This window comes from Daphnia pulex, chromosome 1 (genome assembly GCF_021134715.1).
Source record: "Daphnia pulex isolate KAP4 chromosome 1, ASM2113471v1".
NCBI classification, from domain to species: domain Eukaryota; kingdom Metazoa; phylum Arthropoda; class Branchiopoda; order Diplostraca; family Daphniidae; genus Daphnia; species Daphnia pulex.
Window position 1 is genome coordinate 4,655,075 of NC_060017.1, and position 11,685 is coordinate 4,666,759.

Genomic DNA, 11,685 nt, shown 5'->3' on the forward strand with positions numbered 1-11,685 from the left:
GTCAATTACGATGATTTTCCTCTTTTTTCTCTTGAATTTATGCAGGTATGGAGCCGACAACAGCAGATTCGCGTGTAAAGTTTTTATTTTACAGCTCACATTTTTAAAATAATTTAATTATAGGTGAATACGTGATTTCAGATGGACGCAAACAACGGCGAGGGCGAGGATAAAAGAGCGATGACTTTGTCGTACAATTTTTCTTTTACATCATTTCCCTGTTGGCATCAAGCATAAACATATGTTACGGTTTTATACGGTTGTGATTTATCGGAAATTTTTGTTCTTCTAGTATTTCTTTTTTTTTACCCATATGAAGTCCAAATGGCTGTAATCACTAATACGCTCAGAGCCTATCATATTCGTAAGTTTGGATAGTAGCCAATCCACGTCCTAAGTAAAAAAAAAATTCAGATGTTTTTACTTTATTGAACAAGGAAAGAAAAATAGTTATAGCTTACCATTGGAGTAACTAATCGATCCCTTCCCCCAGAGAAGACGTAAATCTATGCAAAGCAGGTATCACAAAATGTTGATTCCAATTTGACTTCATATAAATTTAATACAAATATAAATACCGGAGCTGTAATATTTCCAAGGTGATATTCAAACGGTTTAATTGATCCGTAGCGTAGCAGATTACCCTTTCGTCCAAAGTCGTAAGCCTGAAATACATTACCTGTACAAATGAACCGAATTAAACGCAAATAAATAATCGTTAATCATGAGGCCAAGTAAATCCTGGCCATCACAATAAAAATAGGGCAGCAATAGCCGGTATTGTATTTGCACATGTAGTCCTACCCGCGTTGTAATTTTGCGCAAATTGAGCAATAACTTTCACAGATGTTCCGCGTAAAAAATTTGCATCAAACAGTGGGATCAGAGTCTATAGTTAAGAACAAACAAAAAGAAAGGTAAACAAATTATTGCCTTATCTATATTGGATGAATATTTGATAACAACTTACTGGGTCTAAATTTTCACTGGGACCTACAACCGCACGGAACCAATTTTTACAATACCGCGCTTGAATGTAAGTCTGTTCGCATATCACTTCCAAAAAGCGATCACCGAAACCTTCACTGTCAAGCCATCCATGAACACCAACAGCGTTGAGCGCAACCTATAGGTGGGAATAGTTTATACACGTAACAGATTTTAAAATTTAAAATGTGGACATCTAACCTCAATGTGGTTAGTAAATGGAGTCAAAACGCGCAAAAATTCGGTAGTAAAATGAGCGAATGACGACAGTGGTGCAAGGGCTACCTACAAAATAAGTTTCAAAGAATTTAAGTTTTAATTCTATAACTTTTTTTTTTTTAAATATTACCATCATTTCTATTTTTTCATTAAGCTCTGGATGCTTGACCATAGCGATGAAAAACACTCCACATCCTAATGAATGTCCAATGTAAGATAACTTGGGCTGACCCGTCTCCTTCAGTATATAATCGATCATGGACGGGATATCAGAATTTCCTATTTCATCCCAACTAATTCAATAATCAAGCATGGGTAGTTAGTCTTGAGTCGAGTCGAAGTTTTGATCCAAAAAGTCGTTTGCAATAGAGATTGTTACCTGAATTCCCAAAACTCTGGTTCATCGGGATTGAGGGTGGTGTGTCTCCTTGAAAATCTGTTTCCCCGAAAATTGCCGAGCCATACGTCGTAGGATTGTTCCGCTAATAAAGTTGCTGAGGTAAGAGAAAGCTCTGGTCAGTTTTATTTGAATGGAAAAATAAATTTAGCTAACCGATTCAACTAGCATTTTAGCAATTTAGTTAAGGAATAGTAAATGTATTTTTTTTTTAAATTCATTTAAACCAAATAACCTTAACTTGAAGATTTTAATTGTAGATTTAAGAATTCAGCTTTATCAAAAGGGTTCAAGCACCGCCAGGCGAAGGGAAAGAAGGGAGCAATGAACTTATAGAATAAAAGGTGAATAAAGAAGAAGTAAACCCAGGTCAAGGTATAAAATCTATATGGTGGCGGATTTTTACTATAGTGATAAAGCAAACTTAAAGTGGGTGGTAAATATCCAATGTAAGTAAAAAGAAAAAAAACGAGAACATTTCGAGAAACTTCCGCTAAATATGGGTCGTTAACCTCTCATGGAATACGGATCCCTTAGATGCGAGCTCGTTGAAGTTGAACCATATAGACTAAACAAGACCATCCTTTCCTAATTCTAGTGCATCAACCAACATCAAGGTCCATTTTAACAATATAGATGTTGCGTAAATAATTGAAAAGAAATATTACGTCGAAATATTTACCGAGGGAACGACTTGACGGGTTAACTACCCAAGTGCCGGACGATTGCATTACTCCATGTTGTAAAAATACAGCTTTTTTTAGAGTATCGAATGATTTGGGTGGGATTCGGTGAAGTTCCAAAATGTATCTGTATACAAACCAATCACTGAATAGTAAAACAATTTGTTCGATCTCATATCACATCAACTGTTATTTGAAAAATTTCTAACCCATCGTCCGTAGTCACTTGATGAATTTCGACGGGAAAGCCACGATTTTTGATAACTTGCGGCTATTACATTTCACGTAATGTTGACAGACGGGTAAACAAGAATTTTTATTTTATCATTAGACATCGTGTGTTAGACAACTTACAGGTGTAAACGAACGTTCAATGTTCGTAGGAAGGCGATCCAATAATCTCACTTTCTGTTCTTCCGCTTTTCTCCACCAATTTTTTAGTATTGCGCGAGATTTAAATGAATATTGATGTTGCTTAATTGAGTTGTAAGACGCACCACAGAAAACTATTGTCATAAATGAAAACCAACAATGCTTCTTCAGTCGGGTGAATATCATGATGATATATTTACTCGACTTTACTAACACAAAACCTTTGAGCGACTGACATTTAAAACTGGTCGCCTATACCTGTCGCCAGGGAAACGTATCTTGTAGTAGAGAGAGAAGAGTTGAGAGAAGTTTCTAGTTTTTAGTGCAATATTTAGCATCCCAATTCAGTTTAGAATGATTTTTTTACAGTACGTATATTATTTAAAAACATATTCTTTATGAGCTCATTTTAAGTGCTTAACAGTTAAAATGATTTTTAAAATAGGCGCCGTTGAGCTTCGGAAAATGGCAACACCGTTTCCCATTTCTCATTGAAGTTCGTCTGCACCTCTTAGTTCTCCAACCCTCTAACCTCGTGTAGTCGCACGGTCAGACATTACTCATCATGGCCAGACTTCACGTATGTACACGTCAGTTTTGTAAGTTCTCATTGTAAAAGAATTTACTGATTTTTTAAAATTTAGCTAAATAAGCTCTTTTTCTGTAATATTTGTTATGTTGATGGCACAAGTGTGTGAACTGTGAAGTAGAGAGGACAAAGGAAATCTGTAATGGTTTGAAGAAGGAAGTGCATTGGCCGATTTTGAGACAACAGTAACTCTACTTAACAAGACTTTTTGGCTAAAAGTTTTTGTGTTGCAATCTACTAGTAAAATTAAATGTGTCTGATCAATTCAATCAATTTAATCATGTTACTTGTCTGGCTGAAATCTTTTAAGATTAAACATACAATTTGAAAACAAATGTAATGTAGAATTGTTGTATTTGTCCCACTGTCCACAATTCCACCTCGTTTCAACATGCAGTGATATTTATGATTACTATCCTAAACAAAAAACACAAACAAAATGGTTTCCCTGTTGTCTGGCACACATAGATTGTCAATTTTTTAGTCTACTTTTGATGTCAAGTTGAGAGAAGTGTTAGCAGCAAGTTAAGAGCAAGTCACACGTATTAGGATGTTTAAATTTACCTTTAGTGCACGTTGTTTTAGTTAAGTTGATGATGTAGCCCTAATCCGCCTAAATGCGCACGTTTTTTTAACAGATAGGGAAGACCCTCCACCTCCAAAAGGTATTGAAATGTTTGTGGGAAAATTACCACGTGATGTGTTCGAAGAATTGAATCGAATCTTCTCTACAATCGGTACTTCAAGGTGAAATGGAAAGGTTAGCCTAACGCGTAACCCAAGTCATTGTTTACATGTGAGTTGGTTAAAATTCCTTGTAATCTAATTAACCTTAAGTTTACTTTTTGAATTCAGTTCCATCAGAGATAAAACTAAAAATAGTCGTTTTGCATTTGTCGAGTACGTTAATCATCGTGCAGCTTCCAAGACTCGTAGAAAGTTGATACCTAACCGCATTCAATTAACAGAGATAGCTGTCGACTGGGTCGAGTAGGGAAATGAAATCGATGAAGACGCCATGTCGCAGGTATGATAATTGCATTAATCGTGTTTAACTGAACTGGAGTTAAATATTTTGTTTCTCGTTTAGGTTACGTTCTTGTACGTCTGCAACTTGTCGCTGACAACTGCAGAACAAGTTCTTCGTGGAAATTCAATTATACCTTTACTGACAGTATGTAGAAGCTTCAAATGATTTTGCATTTATCTATTTTCGATCTCGAGAAAGAGCTTATAAAGCTATGCGCACCATAACTAAATATTTTGTTTCGTTCAAGGTTCGACATCTTTCATGCCGAATTATTACAACAGTGGAGAACATTCGAGTACAACAGCTAGCGTGTAAGATTGTCCCACGTCTTACAACAGGTAATTGATCTGGCTTGGCTTAACCTGTTTATCTTTTATATTGCTTTGTTTGCTTTTATATGTATTTAGCGCATATTTGTTAGTAGAGGTGTGAGTAAAGAGTTAGTAATTTTGTTAACATATTAAGCCAGATATGGGGGCACATCACGTATAAACTTTCTTCGATTGTCGATCATATTATCCTATATAGCGTATTAGGATAATAGAATTCTACACTCCCATGATTTTTTTTTATGTGGTTCGATCAGTAGCTCAGCAAACGGCAGGTCCAAAATTTGTTGGTTGTATTTAACGAGTAAAATTTATTGACTTCTGGAGAACATTGGACGTGGCTTTCCATGTTCCGTCTAATTGGAGCCCCCCATCTCGACTCACGCCTCATGAGTAGGATTCACTCAACAAGTCCTCTACGAATTCCCAAAGGTTTCGCTCTTTTGGACCGCAGTAAGCGGTGCCCTTCGATCGGTAATAATTTACTTTAGTTGATTTTAGGATAGAGACGAAAGCTTTTGACGAGGCTAAATAAAGTTATGCGAAGCCTCTCGACATTTCACGCTCTACTACGCCGTCGGTTACCTAGTACCTACTCAGTACCTTGGGGTTCGGTCATCGTGTTTTCACTGACGCCGACGAAAGGGAAGTAACGGAAGTTGTTGTTCGCCTTTTGTTGATACGAAATCTACGTCTATGAAAACATGCCTGGACTACTACGGACACCAGTTCGAATTAATTAAGCAACCCGTGCCTGGTTTGGGATTAGGCCATCAATCAACTTTCGCAACATTTCGGCATCGACCTTATTCTCAAGTATGCGGCGGCCACTTTTTCTTTTGGCGCTTCTTTTCTTTCTTTTCATAGACGGATGGCATTGCACTACAAGCATTGTACCTAACGAATTCACTTTGTTTTGTCTGTTGTTGCTTGCCATGCACGTTGACCGCGACCCGCAATAGCCAGTCACGCCTGTTAAATACGCCCGCCTGCATGTAATCCGAGATCCCCAAACAACTTTCTATCGAAAAGTACGACAACAAAACTTTCGGAGCACGAGAACAAAGGTTATGTTCACCAGCAGTCTGACCATGATTTTTGTCTAATACTATCTTTGCAATTTGATCTAGAACACCTGGAGTTTCCAGAGCAAGGATCATAACAAACTCATGTTTTTTTAGTTTTTAGTTTTTTTTTTTCAATCTGGCAATTTGACACTCTTACTTCCGGTGGAGTTCCGGTGCAAAATTAGACGTGATTATAGAATTGCAAATTTGCAACACTAGATGGCGAAGGGTATATTGTTGTCGTTTTAATGGCGCTCATGGCGAACAGCAAATGTCGAAAGTTATTTTTACTTTTTGTTAAGTTCTTAGTTTTTACGGACCAAATTTAAAATTATGTGTAAGTAAATCTGCAACTGTTTTTAGTCTAACCGGCAAGGCGGCAAAGTTAATTGCTTACATTTATCTCTTAGTCTACTTTTCCTATTTCTAGTCTACCTTTCCTGTTGTCTCGTCAAGGTAAATTATCAACTAAAAAATCGTCAACATTCAGCTTCATGCCGATGACGGATAGAGGTGAAATTTTATTGCTATTATAGTTAAAGCAAAAAATTCACAGCAATTTTTTCTTTAGATATTTACAGCAAAGAAATTGACAGCTTTATGACTTGGTGCAACAAATTAGACATCTCGCATAGGACCAACTTCCTGACATAATGACTCTTCTGTCATTTGGGGATCCAGCCAAGAAAACCATCACTCATAACCAATGCGGCAATGCCCATAATGCCCATCAAATATTCCGAGTACGTCAAATGAGATCCCTGTCGACTCACCATTTCATATCGAACGCCACTCCTCCCGTCAATCTGGAAAAAACTTTCTGACGAGGTAAAACTGTTATTTCTCTTATTCATTTATATGAAACTATCACGTATTTATTTGGTACATCGGGTCTCATTTCCAACCTCAGCGTCAGACAATGGAGATACCGGTACAGTTTATCTGGCTTGCCCTGAATAGTTTATCTCAAGTATCATTTTGGGTTTTAAATGCCACAGAGTATTAGCTAGTGCTAGTAAATGTAGAGTTAGATTTTTTTTAGTAGCTGTGTATGTTATTTTATACAGACATACATGGGAAACAGTGGGAGTGATAGGACGTAGATTGTGGAGGGAGTAGAAATCGAACACGCGGGACATTCCGTATCGACAACATAACCATCATGCTCGCACATCTGGTCTTGTCCATCTCCGGTTAAGTTAATCATAGCCTTAAAAGGAAAGTAGCTGAGAGTGATCTGGAATGTTTACTTAAAATATAGGAATAGTTTGTGGTTACAGCTTCCAATTCCCAAACATTCACCTTTGGAAAAATGATTCGAAGAACTCTTAACAATTTACAAGGATTCGGTCGTATGATGTCGGTCGTTTTGACGTCGTCCACCGCGAGGAGACGCTACTCGATGTTATCCACTCAGTGAGCCGAAACGGCAGATCCATCTTTTTCACTGTCGTTTTGACTCTCATCCCAGTCTACATGTTTTCCATCATCGGGTATCACGTTCAGTTTCACGCCAAATTGTTATTATATCTACAACATAGTGTCTTAAATTAATTACAATTTTTCTACTGTTCGTTTCAGAGATGTCCGTCAGTATGTGCGTATGTGCAATTAGTGGATTGTCCTTATGCTTTCAACTCTCGACAAAGCATCCACCGATAACAACGCTATATTGTTTCCTTCAATAATGTTCTTTTGCTTTGTAAGAGTTCATGGTCAGTTGGAGCTGTTTACATTGTTGCTGTTTGGTGTCCAGTGGTTTTGCAGTCCCTTTCCAGTTGAGAGATGCTCTGAAATGGAGTTTGTGCAGACTTGCAGTTCAACATCACACTTAAATGTGTCATTTGTCTATGTTGGTGTCCATGCAGTATTTGCAGTGTTGAACAGTTGGGTAAAATAGTTCATGCTGCCTGATGGCTGTCGGTCTTATTTTATCGGTTGCATTTTTTCGATATGTCATCCCTTGCTACCTGTATCGTCGTTTAGGTAATGCTTGATGTTTCGTTCAGTTATTGACTTTAAATTAAAGTCTCTATTCGTTTTTCAGTTTCATCGTTTGCTGCCGTTCCATAGACTTGATCCATTGGTAAACTGAGGAGAGGTTGCTGAAATTCAAGAATCGTCAATAAATTATGTAGATGCTGTAGAAAAATTACAAGTGCATATCTGGGCTCCCTTCTTCAGTGGCCCCGTTTCCCTAAATAACCACTAACCAACGCCCGCCGGTGGTCACTCACTCGCTGCGACAACCAGGAGGGAGGGAGATGTTTGGTCGAACGGGGACTTGCAAGGCGCATGATTCGATGAAATCTGTTGGAGGGTCATGAGTCTAAGCCGGAAGTCTACTATGATGCATTGCTCTCATAATAACTGCTCCTCAGCTCTCTTCGCTCTTTTTCCGGTTTCTCTTAACCACGGCCGGGTAATCTCCCTGGTAGAGTCAGTCGGGCAGTGTCTCCCCCTGCTTGACTGGCTGCAGTTTGTACCGGACGGTTTGTTTAATAAATAAAACAAGTAAAAAAAACCCATAAAACTTTCATTTTATAAATTGTTATTCATTAATTAAATATGAAAGGTAACAACTTGATTAACAATCATATTTATATAACATTGCTTATTAAACAGACCGTCCGGTACAAACTCTTAGTTAGTACTATTGCTCAAAAACTGATTCTCTTTGAATCAGCAGACTCGAGAGTTTATAGCGCCGTCAAGGTAGATATTTCTGAATGGTACCCGTCTTGTCAACTGCTAATGATTCGTGTTCTTGGTTTGACAGAAGCTGTGTTGTGTGTGTTGATCGTCTCCACCATGCACGCGATAATCAAGACCAGCAACGTCTTGATCGAGAAGAAGAAAAGAACGGAGAAGCAAAGAACGACGATGTAAATAGCGGGGTGGGTACCGCTAAATTCATTCTTAGTTGAATGTCGAATCGCTAATATCATTGTTGGTTATGGTAGAACAGTTTTCCACACTGGTACGCTGTATGACGTCGAGCATTGCCAAAATGGAAGTGCTCTTTGAAGAACTGAGCGTCTAAATCTTCTTCAGTCAGATGAAGCTAACGGATTCGGAAATCTTAAAAGAAGCAGAGGACATCACAGCTAAAAAAAAACGTGAGTCAAACTCCTGTGGTTAAGTTCTGCAGCTACTCTCAAAATATTTTGTCATGTTTGCTCGTGTTGATTGTAGACTGCTTTTAAATTATCTATCAGGGAAGCCCTAATAAGAGGTCCAAGAGAAATTTATTCGGGTCAACTGATACCATACCAAGTACTAAATCGTTAATGGTTTTCAGGTAAAAAATAACCATGAGAATATGGGGTCGCAGAAATAGATGTCAACTGGTGGAAAATAAGAAGGTGATATGGTATTTTTCTTTTCTTTTTTAAAAATATTGTCTGGTGATCAGATGATCAGATTTGGTGAGGAACATCCAATCTGTCCATCGCGGTCGCTAACTAATTGGTAGAAAAACAGCACCAATAATGGTAAGAAGGTGTGCTGTGAAGTGGCATGATAATTTTAATCATGGACATTCAGGTTTCATTTCGTGATTTGTCAGGTCGAACTCGGATGTGCTTTATTCGAGATTTTAACACAAATTGCATTTTATACATAAAAAAATGTATCATAAAGCTATGTATTACAGCATTACCCGTACTATGGCTCGTCCCGGTTTGTATTGCTTTGTATTATCTTTAGTTGAACGCTAAATTAATTAGAGGCTAGCTAAGAGAATTTGGCTAGATCTTTACAAGATTAGTGAATGTGATTTTTTAAAGAAATTGTGCCTGTTGCACATCGATATTATTGGCCTTGATTCTTAAAGGTGGCTTGGCTAAACTTTCGACGGTTAAACTCTATTTAATAAATAGATAATATAACATTTAGCTAATGATCTAGCATTCTTGACTAAATATTTTCAGGCAACTTTTGAAGTTTATGTGGGCACTGATTTGCAGAGTGCTCGTGACGCCAACAGATAAAATGGCCCAATCCATATTGCAAATTTGCAAGCTGTCTTCCAAAACCATCCAAAACCAAGGAATTTCTATTTGCAAATTGGTAATTATTTCAACCAATGTTTCTTTTTATTACTGTGCTAATAATAATTCAAGTGATGAAGTCTAATTAGGTAGAAAACCTTTCTGAAAAGTTTGGGAGCCATTGTTAATTTCAATTGGTATATAAAGTGAGTTTTAAGCCATAATCATTTGGTAATAATTTTTATATCATTGGTTGTTGTAGACCCATTCCAATCCCCAGCAACGTAAACCTGCAGAAGGAAAGGCACGTAAAACTTGTCATGCAGTGGTGTAGAGGTTGGGTGAGAACGGGATGTGTTACATAACCATTTGGTATTCATTTTGATATTGGTTGTTGTAGACCCATCCCCAGCAACGACAACCTGCAAAAGAAAAGGCACGTAAAACTTGTCAAAAAGAGGAAGGGTGAGAACGGGATGTGTCACATAACCATTTTCATTTTGATATTGGCTGTTGTAGACCCATCCCCAGAAACTTCATCCTGCAAAAGGAAAGGGCAGTCCACATTTCCTTCACATTCGAAGGTCACGGAGATCATTACATAAAACGTATCATGCAGTGGTGTAGAGGTTGGGTGAGAACGGGACGTGTTTCATCATTTTTAAGCAGCTGCAATAGCCGCAAGGCTTAAGAGGTGAGGGTGATCAAAAAATCGTATAAAACGAGAGAGAAAAGGCGAAGGTAAATCAGTTGAGGGAGCATCTCCGACACGGCAACAACTGCAGAGCTCTGTCTGTCAGTTCGCATCTATGGGTAAATATTCTGTCTTTTACAAAGAGTGTGGTATATCAATCCTTCTTTTGTTTATGTGTGCTTGTTATAATGTAATATTTATATTTAAATTTATAATTGTCTAGTAAACTGTGGCGTCGTGCTGCTGTTGTGTGTTGAATCATTAATGGCTGGGTCGACCACTGGTGTACCGATGTCTTCTTGGTATGGCGGATACCAAACCGCAACGCCACCGCCTTACTACCCAAAAGCAACTTACGCAATGACCAGTTCCTGCACCGATGTCTTCAAGTACTACACCACTAAAGCACCGGAGTTTTATAGCACAATTTACGCTGCCCCGAGCCACTACACTGACGCCACGAAGTTTTACTCTGCCCCGAGTTACTACACCACCAAGGCGACGTAGCATGACTACCCATGCTGCCCCATCCTACTACACCGAAGCTCCTAAGTATTACTCTGTTCTCATCTACTTATTGCACCGATTTTCCTAAATACTACTCTGTTCCCAGCTGCTACACCGAGACTCCCGCTGATTACTACACCGAAGCGGCAAAGTACTACTCTGCCCCGATCTACACAACCACAACTGAGGCGGCCAAGTATTACGCTGCCCCGACTCACTGCACAGAAGCTGCTCTTTCGTACTACGTTGAACAGAAATACTACACCGATGCTCCAGTTCACTACACCACGACCTACGCTACACCACGACCTACGCTACACCACGACCTACGCTACACCACGGCCTTCGCTACACCGCAGCCTCCAAGTACTACACCGAAGACGCCGCCTACAACAACGTATGCTGCCTAGTTTAGTTCACCGAGGCTCCCAAGTACTACATCACTAAGGCGTCGGAATTCTACACGTCTATGTATGCTGCCCCTGCCTGCTCCACCGGGGCCCCGCATTACTACAACACTGAAGCGCTCAAGTACTACACTACAACCTGCGCTGCCCCGAGCTACTACACCTACGTCCCGGAGTATTACTGTGCGTAAAAGGAGTCGTAAGAAAAAAGAAGTGCCCGAACTGCAGTGCCCTATCTGTCACCAACTGCATTCCTCGTCGTGTAACCGATTCGCAATTATGGGTAAATATTCTTTTTCTATTTGTTAATATGCTTGTTAATATTTAATATTCATGTTTCAATTTACCAACTATGGCGTCGTGCTCCTGTTGGGTGTTGTATCGTTGATGGCTGGGTTGACTGCTGGTGTAG

General features: G+C 38.9%; 3 long non-coding RNA genes across 10 annotated transcripts; 1 reads left to right on the forward strand and 2 right to left on the reverse strand.

Annotated features, from left to right (window-relative positions):
- Nucleotides 1-297: 297 nt before the first annotated feature.
- On the reverse strand, nt 298-675 carry LOC124198129. Its single transcript, XR_006876484.1, has 3 exons — nt 579-675; nt 462-506; nt 298-393 (listed from the first exon to the last, which is right to left on the reverse strand). It is a non-coding gene; the product is annotated as an uncharacterized LOC124198129 (long non-coding RNA).
- Nucleotides 676-801: 126 nt separating this feature from the next.
- LOC124196377 lies at nt 802-1,241 on the reverse strand. The gene is made up of 3 exons (XR_006875682.1): nt 1,189-1,241; nt 971-1,126; nt 802-889 (listed from the first exon to the last, which is right to left on the reverse strand). It is a non-coding gene; the product is annotated as an uncharacterized LOC124196377 (long non-coding RNA).
- Nucleotides 1,242-3,156: 1,915 nt separating this feature from the next.
- On the forward strand, nt 3,157-7,874 carry LOC124188364. Of its 8 annotated transcripts, none has more exons than XR_006872329.1 (8): nt 3,168-3,257; nt 3,886-4,043; nt 4,103-4,274; nt 4,338-4,421; nt 4,525-6,186; nt 6,245-6,501; nt 6,935-7,659; nt 7,721-7,874. It is a non-coding gene; the product is annotated as an uncharacterized LOC124188364 (long non-coding RNA). The 8 variants fall into 8 exon arrangements; XR_006872337.1 differs by having other exon boundaries at nt 7,017-7,659; XR_006872341.1 differs by having other exon boundaries at nt 4,525-5,902; nt 6,130-6,186; nt 6,245-7,659.
- Nucleotides 7,875-11,685: the final 3,811 nt, after the last annotated feature.